Below are 16,512 nucleotides of genomic sequence, written 5' to 3' on the forward strand. Positions count from 1 at the left end.
GTCTTAAAAATTATTTCTCCCTGTTGCTACGACAGCATAGTGGTCAAGTCCATTGTCAGCTTCTGACACTGCCTCTTACAAGGAGGTGACTTTGGAAATGTCATTCAGCCTTCCTGTGCCCGAGATCGCCTCACCTGTCAAATGGGAACAATAAAGCACTTCAAAGAATTGTTGTAAAAGTTCTATGTAAAACACTATTATAGTACTCTTATGCTAGGAATATATATCTATACACACATATATTTTTATAGTGAAACTCTCAGGAAGAGGAAAATGAAGTTTAATAGGAAATTAATGGCTTGAAAACAATAGTAGAAAAGAGTGGCTTTCAGTTGCTGTGGTACAACAGGCCTCTTGTTTCCACGCCAGATCCTCTCACTCTGAATAGGATGATCAGTCATTGAAAAAAGACAAATGGCCTCCAGGGATGTGGCAATAGGAACGATCTTCTTATCTCAGACCACAGTAGGATTCCTGGGCAATTGCTTTCTTCTTCACTATTATAGTTATTTATTTCACCAGATGCACATTAAGGTCCACAGATCTGATTCTGCAGCACCTGACTGTAGCCAACTCCTTGGTCATTCTCTCTAAAAAATGCTCCATATCCTTGTCAATGCTTGGTATTGGAAATCCTTTTAATTTAAGTCATTCTGGTGGTAGTTCTGGTATCTCATTATAATTTCAATGTCCACAATACAGCTATTTTTTTTTTTTTTTTTTTTTTTTTGAGACAGAGTCTGACTCTGTTGCCCAGGCTGGAGTGCAGTGGTGCCATCTCGCTCGCTGCAACCTCTGCCTCCCAGGTTCAAGTGATTCCTGTGCCTCAGCCTCCTTAGTAGCTGGGATTATAGGTGCGCACCACCAAGTCCAGGTAATTTTTGTATTTTTAGTAGAGATGGGGTTTTGTCATGTTGCCCAGGCTGGTCTCCAACTCCTGGCCTCAAGGGATCTACCCACCTCGACCTCCCAAAGTGTTGGGATTACAGGCATGAGCCACTGCGCCCAGTCATGACATAGCTATTAATATAGAACTTTTCATGTGGGCCTATAGGTCAGTCTAGGAATTCGCCCTTTCAGAGGCTATTCATATTTATATGCATATTGATGCATGGCAGGGGTTGGTATATACACCTTGGTGTATGGCTGAGCCATAACTGGAGCATACCTGAGAATAACCCTATTCTAAGTGTGTTTGGAGTCCCAGGCTAAGGAATCCAGGAGTAGCCAACACTGAGATTCACTACTTATCTATGAAGGACAGCCATACCCCTGCCCCATCCCTTGGAACACAGGCTGTACAGGTGATCAAGGCCCTTTGTTTTGGGTTAAATGGAGATTGTTAGAAGGAGGGTTCTAAGTGAAAATGCTATATGCTATATGGACTACATGCTTTTTTTTTTTAATACAAATGGTAGTGTTTCTCCAGGCCAGCCCACCACCACTGGACCACCCCTGTATGTAACTCCTGAATAAACCTTATGTTTCCTTCACTGGTTCTGCCTCTCCTATAGTGCCATCCCAATTGGAATCAATGGGGATCCGGAAGGACAATTGGCCATTTAGATAACATTTGAAAATTAACCAATGTAATTGGTTACATTGTAACATTATTATTAAAATATTATTTTAAAATTATTATTATATAACAGTAACATTATTATTAAAAATACATATGAACATTTCAATAAAGGCAGAAAAAGCACTTGATATTGAATGCTTTCCTCTTGATTTTACAACCAAGACAAGGAAGTCCATTATCACTATTTCTATTCAATAGTGGACATACTAGCCAGCAACAAAACTAAAAGGTATAAAGATTACAGGAAAGTTAAACCATCTCTATTCACAGATTGGAAGATTGTAATCACATAAATTCCAAAAGACTCTACAAAGTCTTTTGGACTCCCTTACAAATAATAAGGGAACTTAGCAAGATGCTTGAATATAACATCAATATGTAAAAATCAATAGCATTTCTATATTCTTACAACAAATGAGAAAATAAAAAATAAAATGCTATTTAACATCGCATTTAAAACACTGCTCAAGAATAAATCTAATGAAAGATATGTTTGATCTCTATACTGCAATCAATCCAAGCACAACTTGGATCCAAACATTAAAATATAAATATGTGTACAATCTACAAAATATTACCAGGAGAAATTAGAGGCCACTTAAATAAATGGTGGGAAAGAATGATATTAATGGATTGAAGGACTTAGTATTGTTAATATACTAGTTTTCCCCAAACAGATCTACAGATCCAACGCAAGCCCAGTACAAATCCCAGCAGTTTTGTTTTTTTTTTTTAAACTGACAAGCTAATTCCAAAATTCACCTAGAAATACAATGGCCTTAGAATAAGCCGAAGCAATCTTGAGAGAATAAAGTCACAGGACTTCAAGACTTATTATAAATGAATTAACACAGTTTGATAGTGGTATAAAGTTAGAAAAAGACCACTTCCTCCAGCTCCCCATTCTGCCCCCATCCCTGGAAGGCGCTGGCAGCTTTCCCCATCCGATCTGCATGGGTCAAAGGGCGCTGACGCAGGGCCTGACCAACTGGGGTGGGAAACAAAGCGGCCCTGAGATCACTTTAGGCCACCTTCTGCCCCTCAGTGCTTTCGGATAGAAAAGGTTTTGCTTCTTGGTCTAGGAAGCCCACTAAGAAGAAAGCCTGGGCTGCGGAGTTATGAGGAAGGGAATGAATAGCACGCGGGCGCCAGGCGCGTCTCCCCAGGAACCAGAAGGCCTTTAGTGCTATTAGCTCAGAACGACTTCCAGCGAGTCCCAGCCCTTTTCCATTCCCAGCGCAACGATCGCTGGAATCCAGGCGCCATCCAGGCCCCTCTGTTCCCTGAAAAGACCACGCAGCCGCCAGTGACATCACGGAGACGAAAGGGCTTGGCTACCTGTGGTAGCCATGACAAAACCTAGGGAAAACGGAGCTGGAAGTAGCTTATGTTATCTATTTATTTATTTATTTATTTATTTATTAAGGAGTCTTGCTCTGTCGCCCAGGCTGTGGTGCAGTGGTGCGATCTCGGCTCACTGCAACCTCTGCCTCCCAGGTTCAAGCCATTCTCCTGCCTCAGCCTCCCCAGTAGCTGGGATTACAGGCGCCCACCATCACGCCCGCCTAATTTTTGTATTTTTCGTAGACGGGGTTTTTCAGCATCTTGGCGAGGCTGGTCTTGAACTCCTGACTTCGTGATCCACCCATCTCGGACTCCCAAAGTGCTGGGATTACAGGCGTGAGCCACGGCACCCGGCCTGGAGCTTGTGTTACTAAAAGACATGCAAACGCCCTTAACCGCTAAGCTCCTGAGGGGTAACAGTATGCTACAAAAGTGCTTCTGAGCTACTACTCCTGGAGGCTTGGTCCGAGTGACCGCGGCGGTGGGCGCGGTGGAAGAGAAGGAGAACGTGCTGGCCCGGGCCTCCGTAACCATGGCTGCTAGGGGCGGGGACTGGGAGCGCGGGTCCCAGGCCAGGGTGCGGGCTGGGAAGACTTGGTCCTCCACTGCCCCAGCAGGCCACGCGCCCGCGCGTAGCCTCCCGTCTCGCTAGCAGCACGCTGCGTGTCTGCTCGTTGGCTACTAACGACGGAAGCTCGGTTGGGGTTTCTGTAGAAGTTTCCCCCTTGGGCGGTGGCGGAGCTAATAAGCGCGCTAGTAGCAGCTCAGGCAGAAGCAACAGTGACTTCGAGGGGTGGCGGCGGCTGCAACAGGACCTGCAGCATCTCAGAGGTGCGTGTTTTTCCTTCCCTTTGCTGTTTATTTTATCCCCCTTTCCTTGGCTAGTGGGTCCTGCTGAAGTCGTTGTTTTCCTGACAGGTTTTTTCCAGAGCTTCTCAGATGCTCTAATCCACTGCGGCGTTAGAGGTGACAGAGCCTTTTCTGCTTCCTCCACCCCTGGCTGACGCGCCTCCTCCCAGCAGCACCTGATTGGGACCCAGGGTCCTGTGGTTACTGCGTCTCCGCCCCAGTATTGAGATTCTCAGTCTCCTCGCGTTACCTCAGACTCCTGTCTTGCCCTTTCCACTTCCAGACTCTTGCATTCCTGCAGCTTCTGAGAAAAACCTCCTCCATTTCTTGGGAGCATGGTTGACAACTGTAGTTGGGCTGAAAGGATTTTTTTTTTTTTTAATGGCAGTTATGACTAGAAGAGAAAAGTGGACTCTGGGCTCGATGAAAATTAATTTTTTCGTTTGACATCATTGTTGCCATTCTCCTGTAAAAGTGCCGGTATGAAGTCAGTCTACTGGAACAAAAACCTTTTCCCTCACGTCCCTGAAACTTTCCAGATGTCTTGTCATAGTTCATTATTCACTCATTTGTTTATTCATCAAAAAATGTTTTAGGAGTTGCTGTGTGCAAAGGCGCTGATTGCTATGGGTTAGTCTTATTTATATACTTAGCTAACCTAGAAATCACTTCTTGTAGGTGTGCAGTGAAGACAAACTATAAAACTGTAAAGGAATGTAAAAGAGCAAGAGTTAAATAATAGGAGTTAAAGAAGAGCCTAAACTAAAGATAAATGATGCTGTGGGTCACAGAATTTAACCAGGAGGTTTTTGTTTTTCGTTTTGTTTGTTTGTTTTGCTTTAAAGCACAGAAAAAAGGAAACCCTGTTTTGTTGTTATGATCTAACATAAGTAACATTAACAATCTGATGCAAGACAGCGTCTTTTCTAGCTATGGCTTTTATAAGAAATGTGCCATAGGGTGCTGGAGCCTCTGTTAAGGTGATATTTGAGTAGAGACCTGAAGAAGCAAGAGAATTCGCTTAGAAGTTCTGGGGAAAGAGCATTCCAGGCAGGACCAAGAGCCAGTGCAGAGATCCTGAAGTAGGCATGAAGTTGGCCTGTGTATGGAGCAGCAAAAAGGCCCTTTTTATTAGAGGGCCCATTTGATTAGGAGATAAGGTTGGACAGGAAACTAGGAGCCACGTCCTGTATGGCCTTTTACGGCCCAGGTATGTTTTTTGAATCTAAATATATAGACCTTTAGATACCAGCAATAAGGCTTCTGGATCAGTTTTGGGATAATGTTACAGGAAGCAGTGAAAATTTTTCTCTGTAATTCCTTATATTAGATAGCTATTACTTTGAATTTACATTTCTTAATTGTCATGTTAGGGCTAGTGCATCCTTTGGACATCCAGTTTATATAAAAGTTGCTTTTAGGCTTGACGCGGTGGCTCATGTCTGTAATCCCAGCACTTTGGGAGGCCAAGGAGGGCGGATCCCTTGAGGTTAGGAGTTCGAGACCAATCTGGCCAACATGATGAAACCCTGTTTGTACTAAAAATACAAAACAAACTTTAGCGGGGTGTGGTGGTGTGGATCTGTTGTCCCAGCTACTCAGGAGGCTGAGGCAGGAGAATTGCTTTAACCTGGGAAGCAGAGTTTGCAGTGAGCTGAGATTGCGCCACTGCACTCCAGCCTGAGTGACAGAGTGAGACTCTGTCTTAAAAAAAAAAAAAAGTTGCTTTTAAAGAATATTAATATAATAAACTTCATTGTCACTTTCCATCTTCTTTTACTTATTAATTTTTTTTTTTGAGACGGAGTTTCACTCTGTCACCCAGGCTGGAGTGCAATGGCACGATCTCGGCTCACTGCAACCTCCGCCTCCCAGGTTCAAGCGATTCTCCTGCCTCAGCCTCCCAAGTAGCTGGGATTACAGGCGCACACCACTACACCCGACTAATTTTTGTACTTTTTAGTAGAGATGGGGTTTTGCCATGTTGGCCAGGCTGGTCTCAAACTCCTGATCTAAGGTGATCTGCCTACCTCGGCCTCCCAAAGTGCTAGGTTTACAGGTGTGACCATGCCCGGCCTTAAATTTTTTATTGAGGCATATATGACATACATAAATAACACAAATTTTAAGTCTACAGTTTGATGAGTTTTTACATACGTGTACACCACCCAGATCAAGATATAGAGCATTTCCGTTCATAAGGTTCCTTCACGCTTCTTCCCAGCCAGCAGTTCTTCTTACTGTCCTGCTGACTACTGTTTTGACCTCCATCACCATCTGTTCGTTTTGCTTGTTCTTGACTCATAAACAGAATCATATAGTAGGTGCTGTGTTCAATGTAGGCAGTCTGTTTTTGCTTTAATCATTCCATGAGTATACATCCATATTGTGTGAAGCAGTAGTTCTTTTGCATTGCTGTGTAGTATTCCATTGTATAATTGTATAAATATATGTTGTATAAATGTAAGTATAGCACAATTTAATTGGACATCTGGTTTATTTCTAGTTGTTAGCTAGTATAAATAAAGCTTCTGTGAGTACTCTTTTGTGTATTTTGGTGAACACATGCATTTCTTTCTTTTGATTGTATATACCTAAAAGTAGAACTGGATAGAATAGTCATGTGGTTAGCACTGGTACCTTGGTTTTTAATGTGTGGCTCTTGGGCCAGCAGTAACAGCATGATGTGGCAATTCACTAGAAGTGCAAATTCTTATTGAAAGTCCTTATGGGCCAGGCGCGGTGGCTCACGCCTGTAATCCCAGCACTTTGGGAGGCTGAGGTCGGTGGATCACCTGAGGTCAGGAGTTTGAGACCAGCCTGGCCAACATAGTGAAACCCTGTCTTTATTAAAAATACAAAAAATTAGCTGGGCCATGGTGGCAGGCGCCTGTAATCCCAGCTACTTGGGAGGCTGAGGCAGGAGAATCACTTGAACCCAGGAGGCGGAGGTTGCAGTGAGTCGAAATTGTACCATTGCACTCCAGCCTTGGTGAGAGAGCAAGATCCCATCTCAAAAAAAAAAAAAAAAAAAGTCCTTATGACTCATGTAGTCCAGTACTTCTTACTCTTCCTTTTCCCAGTGTACATAAGAAAGCAGACCTTGCTAAGCATGGTGGCTCATGCCTGTAATCCTACCACTTTGGGATGCTGAGGTGGAAGGATCACTTGAGACCAGGAGTTCGAAACCAGGAGTTCAAGACCAGCCTAGGCAACATAAAGAAATCCCGTTTCTTAAAAAGTAAACAGAGATTCAAATAAATCCAAATGATCTGTCATAGAGACACACCAGTTACAGGCAGAAGGGGGGCCTCAGGACACAGGTTTCCCGAATTTTAGTCTAGTGCTATAGAACAGTGGTCCTCAAAGGTGTGGGCTCCAGATAAGCTGCAGCATCAACATATTAGAAATGCAAATTGTTTATTTATTTGAGATGGAGTCTTGCTCTGTCGCCTAGGCTGGAATGCAGTGGTGCATTCTCAGCTCACTGCAGCCTCTGCCTCCCAGGTTCAAGTGATTCTGCCGCTGCCTCCCAATTAGCTGGGATTACAGGCACGTGTCACCACACCCAGCTGATTTTTGTATTTTTAGTAGCGATGGGGTTTTACCATGTTGGCCGGGCTGGTCTCGAACTCCTGGCCTCAAATGTTCCACTTGCCTCAGCCCCCCAAAGTGCTAGGATTACAGGTGTGAGCCACCATGCCTGGCCCTAGAAATGCAAATTCTCAGGACCCACCACAGACCCAGAATCAGAAACCCTGGGTGTGGGGAGGATGATCATGATAAGAACCAGCTGTGTTAAGAAGAAATGTTCTTTTTAAACTGTGAGATGACCTCACAAAGATGAACAGGTCAATGTAAATTATTAAATAATTGGTAGTGATAAGTAGGGCTGAAACTTTGATGATGAATGTAAGTGTATTTCTCCTGGATTGTCCCAAGGGCTACTTTAACAGGCATTTGGGATTCAGGTCACTTGGTATCATGTGAGTTAAAATGTGTATATTTGATATAAGGTCATCCAATTAGGAATAAAGGGGAATGTTCTTATCACATAGGCTGTTTCACATTTTTCATTCATTCAACAAAGAATGAACATTAAGTGGTGAATATTGTACTGGAAATCAGGAATCTAAGGATGGATAAGCTTCAATGAGTGAGTTTTCAGTCTAGTGGAAAGACAAGTCAACAGATCATTAAAATATAAGGTAACTACTGTAATGGGGTTGTGTATAAAAGAGTGTAGCAGAATAGAATCTGACTGAGGGAGTTAAAAACTTTACAGAGGAGGTTGCAAAATTGAGTAGGGAGAGAAAACATGTGAATTTTGAGAATTGTTCAGGGCCCAGTATGTGTGGTGGTTAAGAGCCCAGGCTCTGGAGTCAGAGACTCTTGGGTCAAAATTCTGGTTTCATGATAACGGTGTAACTTCAGTAAGGTTCCTGTCATCAGTCCAGAGCAGATTTCTCATTGTCAAATGGGAACAAATAGGACCTACTTGAAAGGTTTATTATGAAGATAAGTGAGGTACCCTGTATCATATGCTTAGGACAGTGCCAGGCACATGGTAAATACTACATAACTGTTCTGTTTGGGGAATAATACAAGTTGTTCAGTAGTATTAGAACATAAAATGTGAGGAGCAAGCGCTAGGAGATAAAGGTTAAACAAGTGGAGAGAGGCTAGTCCATCAAAGGCATTAAATCTCAACAGATAGTTTTCAGTTTTATCATATGATCATGGAGACCTGTGAAGAATTTGGAGGAAGGAAATGAAATTTTCTGAATTACAGAACCTACTTTAAAAGCAGAGTAGGTAATGAATTGGAGGAGACACAAGGGATAGTGGATAGCAGGAAGATGGTGGTACAGACCAGGTCAAAGATGAATATCTGCATGCAGGGCAGTGATTGTGAGCATGGAGGGGAGTTGTTTTATGTAAAATGCACTGGACTTGGTGATGATTGGAATATAAGGGATGACTCCTGAGTTTCTGGCTGGGGGAATGTAGTAGGAATTGGTGCCTTTCACTTAAATAGCACCGAGGATGATAGCACTTAGAAGATTGCATTCAGCATGGGGGAATATGTTTGAAGAGAGGAATTAGTTTTAGATTTTGAATATTCGTATATGAATTGCCTCTGGGACATTTCGGGTGAAGTCTAGAGAAAACTATGCTGATATTGCACAGGAGCACTCTCTAGGCTCTCAAGATAGACTTGAGTCATCAGGATGATTCAAGACATATGTGAAGCCCCAGACACCACTTGAAGAGTCAAAGAATGTTTCTAAAGGGGAGGAAGTCTAAGTACTGAGCCCAAGGGAAACATTAGGTTTTTTTTTTTTTTTTTTTTTGAGATGGAGTTTCGCTCTTGTCACCCAGGCTGGAGTGCAATGGCATGATCTTGGCTCACTGCAACCTCCGCCTCCTGGGTTCAAGCGATTCTCCTGCCTCAGCCTCCCAAGTAGCTGGGATTACAGGCATGTACTACCATGCCCAGCTAATTTTTGTATTTTTAGTAGAGATGGGGTTTTGCCATGTTGGTCAGGCTGGTCTCGAACTCCTGACCTCAGGTGATCCAACTGCCTCGGCCTCCCAAAGTGCTGGGATTACAGGTGTGAGCCACTGCGCCCAGCCCGGAAACATTAGTTTTTAAAAAGCAACAGAATGGTAAGCTGAAAGGTCTGGTTATTGTCAGGGGCCACAGAGAGATCAAGTCAGATAGGAATCAGTTGGATTTGATAAGGGGTTACTGGTGGCTTTGAGAAGATTAAGACTAGAGAGGCAAACATTTTTATATTTTGTGGCAAAGGAGGTGCGGTCAAATTAGAGATTGGGGAAAAGGCGGAAAAAAGTCTGCAAGGAGAGAAATCAATACTTTTCATTGAGTACCTACTGGATGCCAGGTATAGATCTAAGTAAGCCCCAAATCCTGGAGTGATCTTCAATTTCTCTTATCCCACATTGGCAAGTCTTTCTGGCTCTAATATATTCCAGCTCATTGTATTTCTCTTCATCACCTCTGTGGCTAACATCCTTTTCTAGACTAGACTTAATGTATTAGTTTCCTAAGAAGTCTGTGTTTCCAGTCCTGATTTGTTATAATGTATTCACCATACAGCAACCAGAATGACATTTGAAAAGAGTAAATTGGACCATTTCTTTCTCCTACTAACAATGAACTTTCCATGGCTTTCCATCACACCTAAGGTCCAAATTCCTTATAACAGCCTGCAAGGTACAAAGTGAGGCCCTTGAAGTAGCATCTTATGGCTTCTTTGCTCTCTTAGTTTGAGCCACACTTTGTTTCTGTTGATTGAATGCAACCCCAGGTGAGTTGAGGGGCATCTGTATTCATTGCTTTGTGAGAATTATCTATTAGGTTAAAGCAAAGTCAGTGACACATGTGGCTATTGAAATAATTTTACCATTTAAGAAAACTACCAAATCCCTAGAGTTTGTAGGTAGTTGGCAGAAAATAAGTGCTCCTGTGTTCCTGCACCTGTCCGTGATCTCCCTAATTGTGTAATCTCTTACATCATTATTTTTCCAGCTACCACACCTATATGTTGTGACTGCACAGGGTGAAAAAGTTTTAATCTGTCTAATGTTAACTCTTGATCAGTTGCCATAGCCATCTGCTAGATTATATCTGGGCTTTGAACAGAATGTTTAATTGCATTTTGTTAGAGTTGTGTGCTATTGATAGAGGATAAGAGAGGGCCAGGTAAGCTTGATGGTGTAGGTATTGATTGTCTTAACCTCCCTGAGCTCTAGATTTAACTTTTAGTCTTTCTTTATTGGACAGCTTCACATTTTCTAGGAATTTCAAATTCTATATGATGTTTGAATCCTCTCCAAGTTAGAAGGAGAAAATCTGTAATGGTCAATGTATATCAAACTCTTCAGAATATGTGAGGTGATAATAATTACCATTTATTGAGTTCTGTAAGTCAGGAACTAAATGCTTTTTTTTTTTTTTTTGAGACGGACTTTCACTCTTGTCGTCCAGGCTGGAGTCCAGTGGTGTGTTCTCGGCTCACTGCAACTTCCACCTCCCAGGTTCAAGCGATTCTCCTGCCTCAGCCTCCCAAGTAGCTGGGATTGCAGGCATGTGCCACCGTGCCTGGATAATCCTTGTTTTTTTAGTAGAGGCGGGGTTTCACCATATTGGCCAGGCTGGTCTTGAACTCCTGACCTCAGGTGATCCACCTGCCTCAGTCTCCCAAAGTGCTGGGATTACAGGCATGAGCCACCATACCTGACCCCTAAATGCTTTACAGTACAGAAATACTATGTTAGATTGTCTACTTTTGGGAGGAGGAGCAGCAGAAGGGGAGATCCTCTTATGAGGAAAAACTCCAAGATTACATCCCTGTTATCTTTCCTCCAAATAGTTTCTGATAATAAGTTATTTGTTTAAAAATTATGTTTTAATTAGAATTTGATGGCTTTTAAAAAACTTTTACTGACACTCAACGTGTTTGTTTTTGTGGGAACTGACTAAGGCTTTGGAACAGAAACCAGATGATGCACAATATTATCGTCAAAGAGCTTATTGTCACATTCTTCTTGGGAATTACTGTGGTAATTTTTCTTATAAAGTATATTGCCCCTTTTTAATAAGTTACTTATACATTTTACCCATGACCAATTAATCAAATAAAATAAAGGTTGTCTTTGAGGATTTTTGAGTTGGTCTTTCCTACAAGGTAAAGTAGCTCAAGTGTGACAGACATGTTGAGCAACACCTATTTAAATTTTATGGATGTCTCTTTTTCCTTCAGTGGGTGGATAATGTATATAGGTTTCATTCATAGTTATTGAGTAGGCTGATAAAGAATAGTATCACATTTACTATTTGACAGAGTATTAAAATAAAATGCTCTTCTTTGTATTTTTTTATAAAAAAGAATGTGGCATGGTGGCTCACACCTGTAATCCCAGCACTTTGGGAGGCCAAAGCAGGAGGATCACATGAGCCCAAGAGTTCGAGTCTAGCCTGGACAACATAGCAAGACCCTATCTCTATTAAAAAAATAATGTATTCCTGTACTGTGTAACTTTAAAAATTATTCTGATGAAGAATCTGGATAGGGAAAAACTGAATATCTTTTTTTTTTTTTTAGATGGAGTTTTGCTCTTGTTGCCTAGGCTGGAGTGCAGTGGCACGATCTCAGCTCACTGCAGCCTCTGCCTCCTGGGTTCAAGTGATTCTCCTGCTTCAACCTCCCAGGTAGCTGGGACTACAGGTGCATGCCACCATGGCTGGCTAATTTTGTATATTTAGCAGAGACGGGGTTGTACCGTGTTGGCCAGGCTGGTCTCAAACTGCTGACCGCAGGTGATCCGCCCACCTCAGCCTCTCAGAGTGCTGGGATTACAGGTGGGAGCCACTGCACCCGGCCAAATTACGTAAATGATGCTAATGAGAAAAGGAGATGAATTTTGTCACACAGCTTTATTCACTGACCGAAGAGCTTTAAGAAGGAAGCTAAATGTTAAGCCAAAAGGAAGGTACAAGTGTAATATTTATTTGAATTCTGTGTTGGATTTGTTGGATTAGCATTTCCTAATTTAAAACCATTTGGTGTTTCTATCAACTTGAAAACTTAGAAATCTAAAACCGATCCGTATTCTGTGTGTATTTGCTAGAATCTGTAAATAACTGACAAAAAACCATCTTTTTCTTTTTTTCTTTTTTTTTTTGAGATGGAGTCTCACTCTGTTGCCCAGGCTGGAGTACAGTGGCGCAGTCTTGGCTCACTGCAAACTCTGCCTCCCAGGTTCAAGCGATTCTCCTGCCTCAGCCTCCTGAGTAGCTGGGACTACAGGCGCGTGCCACCACATCTGGCTAATTTTTAATTTTTTTTTAATAGAGACAGGGTTTCACTGTGTTAGCCAGGGTGGTCTCGATTTCTTGACCTCGTGATCCACCTGCCTCAGCCTCCCAAAGTGCTGGGATTACACGCGTGAGCCACCATGCCCAGCCAGAAACTCATCTTTTTCTACATAGTTGCTGTTGCTGATGCAAAGAAGTCTCGCGAATTCAATCCAAATAGTTCCACTGCTATGCTGAGAAAAGGGTATGCAATAGCTACTCTTTTTGTTGAGCTTGGACTGTAAATAGGAGATGTGTAATTTGTTGAATGAGTTCAGTGTAAGCTTTATAAGTAGTAAAATTCTGTATTTATAGCAGAGATATGATTCAATTTTAAATATAAAGTTATAGTTCTATTATTTTGTTAACCATAGTATGTGATGGAGATCTATACTTAATATATTTAAAAATAACAATGATTGAAATAACTGCAATGTATAGATGAAACTGATAGATTTCACATTCTTTTTTTATTTAAAATTTTGAATTTACCATATTTAACTGACTAGAGGACATCCTATTCTTCAACCAAGCTGAACAGGCTACATTTAATGGTGTGAAAGCTCTGTATCTATGTGCTTTATATCCCATCTTGTTTCTGTTGATAAGTGTAACTTTAAGTAAGAAACTGCTTTAATTCCTTTGTATATATTTTAGAATAAGCAAGTATGCACAATTAAAGTGAAATTCCTTCTGAAGTAAGTTCTAAAATTGAATTTTACTAAAAATGTACTAGATGTTAACAGTATTTTAGAAAGTCTCTTGGCTTACTAACATATACTTAAAATAAATTTTTTCTTTCAACAATAGAAAATACTAAGATGTTTTTATTTAGAAAGAAGGCTATTTTCCAGATCTTGTGTGTGTGTTAATTTGTTTTAAATATGTTCATGCAGGATATGTGAATACCATTAAAAAAACTATGCTGCTGCTCTAGAAACTTTTATAGAAGGACAAAAATTAGTAAGTATTAAATTATGGTTTTATAAACTTATCCATTTCTGTCTTAAATACCAAAGCTGAGTTTTGTTAATGTTAATCTCAAGTTAATTACAGAAACCCAATACCTGTTTTTCTCACCTTAATTACATTTCATATTGATTGCAGATATGAGATCACTTAAAATTGGTTAAATTAGCCTTTTAGCATTTAAACCACAGATAAACTTACCATTAGAAGTAAAAAACTATATGGAAACACTTAACATGCTCTCTCTACTTAGTCTGGCTTTTTTTTTTTTCTTTATTTTATTTATTATTTTTTTCTGAGACAGAGTCTCGCACTGTCACCAAGGCTGGAGTGCAGTGGCGTGATCTTGGCTCACTGCAACCTCTGCCTCCTGGGTTCAAGTGATTCTCCTGCCTCAGCCTCCCGAATAGCTGGGACTACAGGCGTGTGCCACCATGCCCAGCTAATTTTTGTATTTTTAGTAGAGGTAGGGGTTTCACAGTGTTGGCCAGGATGGTCTCGATCTCTTGACCTCGTGATCCACCTGCCTCGGCCTCCCAAAGTGCTGGAATTACAGGTGTGAGCCACTGGCACCTGGCCTGACTTTGTTTTTTCTAATGGAGAAATGAAAGTTTAATTTGCTTTCTTGGTCAGAAGTCTGTTCATTTTAAGTTATTAAGAATGCTGAGATGGGAAATCTTAACAATAAGATTTTTATGGAGAAGTGAAGTGTACATTTGGATAAATTATGAGACAGTACAGAAGAAACCCAGAGTTTTGAGAGTATTGTTAGTTTTTAATGTTACATTTTTGAGGCGAATATATGAAAATTCTCACAGCATTGTGGATATTTAGACATATATAGGAATTGTGAGAGCAAGAATTTTAAAATTGGAAAAATACTAAGACAAAAGTTGTGAGTAATCCCAGAAAATTGTAGACTACATAATCCTACTTGTACTATTATTTTATCTTTATGTTATGATAGAGTTTTATCACAATTCTGTAAAGCAGTGGTTCTTAACTGGAAACAATTGTTTTCCAGGAAACTTTAGGCAATGTTTGAAGAGATTTTTGATATCATGAATGGTGGATGGAGGAGGAGCTACTGACACCTAATGAGTATAAACCAGGGGGTGCTACGAAACATCCCATAATGGCCAGGACAGTCCTGCCCAACAGAGAAGTATCTGGTTCAAAATGTCAGTAGTGCTGAGTTAAGAAACTCTGCTCTTACGTATTATATGTTAAATTCTTACTCTGTACTGCTTTGAATGTTTGCTTTTCTGCTATATACCTATTCAAAAAAGGGATTTTAGGCCTGATTACACAAATGGAAGCTACAAATTAGGAAAGGAAAGATCTGGGTGACAGGGCTTATTGTCAAATTTGCTTATCCCAGTTTCAGTTTTGGTATGTGAATAATAGGGCTATTCAGTCAGGAAGACAGCATATCTATACTCCTAGCAAATTCCAGAGTCAAGTTATCTAGTGCCTTGATACATACTTGAAAACCCTGAAAAAACATGAGTCATACCATCCTCTACATTTTCTTTTTTTTTGAGACAAGGTCTCACTCTGTTGCCCAGGCTGGAATGCAGTGGTGTGATCTTGGGTCACTGCAGCCTCCACCTCCTGAGCTCAAGTGATTCACCCACCCCAGCCCCCCAAGTCACTGGGGCTATAGGCACGTGCCACCACATCTCACTAAATTTTGCTTTTTTTTTCACAGAGACAGGGTTTCTCCCTGTTACAAAAGCTGGTCTTTGAACTCCTGGGCTAAAGCGATCCACCTGCCTCCGCCTCCCAAAGTGTTGGGGTTACAGGCGTGAGCCTTTATGCCTGACCTCATCCTCTACATTTCTAGGCCTTATTACTTTTAAGAGCAATAGAAAAGTTTCCTGCCTAAATTCCTTTCTTTTTTTTTCTTCTTTTTGGACCTGGGGGCACAGAGTCTTACTCTTTCACCCAAACTTGAGTGCAATGGCACCATAATAGTTCACTGCAGCCTTGAATTCCTGGGCTCAAGCTCTCCTTCTGCCTCTGCCTCCTGAGTAGCTGGGAATACAGGCATGTACCATCACACTCAGCTAATTCATTAAACATTTTTGTGTAGAGATGAGGTCTCGCTACATTGCCTAGACTGGTCTCTGAACTCCTGGCCTCAAGTGATCCTACTGCCTTGGCCTCCCAAAGCGCTGGCATTACAGACATGAGCCACAGCACTTGGCTCCTAAATTCTTTTCTTGAGTTTTCTTTCTTTCTTTCCTTTCTTTCATTTTCTTTCCTTCCTTTTTTCCTTTCTTTCTTTTTTTTTTTTTTTTTTTGAGACAGAGTCTTGCCCTGTCTCCCAGGCTGGAGTGCAATGGTGCGTGGTGCATTCTCGGCTCACTGCAACCTCTGCCTCCCGGGTTCAAGTGATTCTCCTGCCTCAGCCTCCAGAGAAGCTGGAATTACAGGTGCGTGCCACCACGCCCAGTTAATTTTTTTATCTTTATTAGAGATGGGGGTTTCACCATGTTGGCCAGACTGGTCTCAAACTCCTGACTTCGTGATCCACCTGCCTCAGCCTCCCAAAGTGCTGGAATTACAGATGTGAGCCACCGCGCCCGGCCGAATAATATCTTAATATCATGCCATTGACATTTATTCTCTAATTACTTCAGAGGTGGCCTTCAGAAGAAGGCCTCTTTGGTAAAATTCCTATTGAGGATATTTCACTAAAAAACAAATTTATCTTTAAATTTAAATCCAGGAAAAATTTAAGTTAAACTTTTAGGCTTCTATTTTTATCAGACAGGGTAAAAAATTTATAACTCAGAATATTACCTTTTCCCCTCTTTGTATGATAGACTGCCTGGTTTTAGTTACTGATTATTTAAAATAATAAGTTATTCAAACCCTCTTC

The 16,512-nt window shown here is 41.3% G+C and overlaps 1 long non-coding RNA gene and 1 pseudogene across 1 annotated transcript; both read left to right on the forward strand.

The window, feature by feature from the left end:
- PONPYGV1R-PS1858 (vomeronasal 1 receptor ponPygV1R-ps1858 pseudogene) lies at positions 415-598 on the forward strand (annotated as a pseudogene).
- LOC100936614 (uncharacterized) lies at positions 3,559-15,928 on the forward strand. The gene is made up of 3 exons (XR_008509868.2): positions 3,559-3,757; positions 13,553-13,619; positions 14,650-15,928. It is a non-coding gene; the product is annotated as an uncharacterized LOC100936614 (long non-coding RNA).
- The last annotated feature ends 584 nt before the right edge of the window (positions 15,929-16,512 follow it).

Source organism: Pongo abelii, chromosome 13, assembly GCF_028885655.2.
Source record: "Pongo abelii isolate AG06213 chromosome 13, NHGRI_mPonAbe1-v2.0_pri, whole genome shotgun sequence".
Taxonomy (NCBI): Eukaryota; Metazoa; Chordata; class Mammalia; order Primates; family Hominidae; genus Pongo; species Pongo abelii.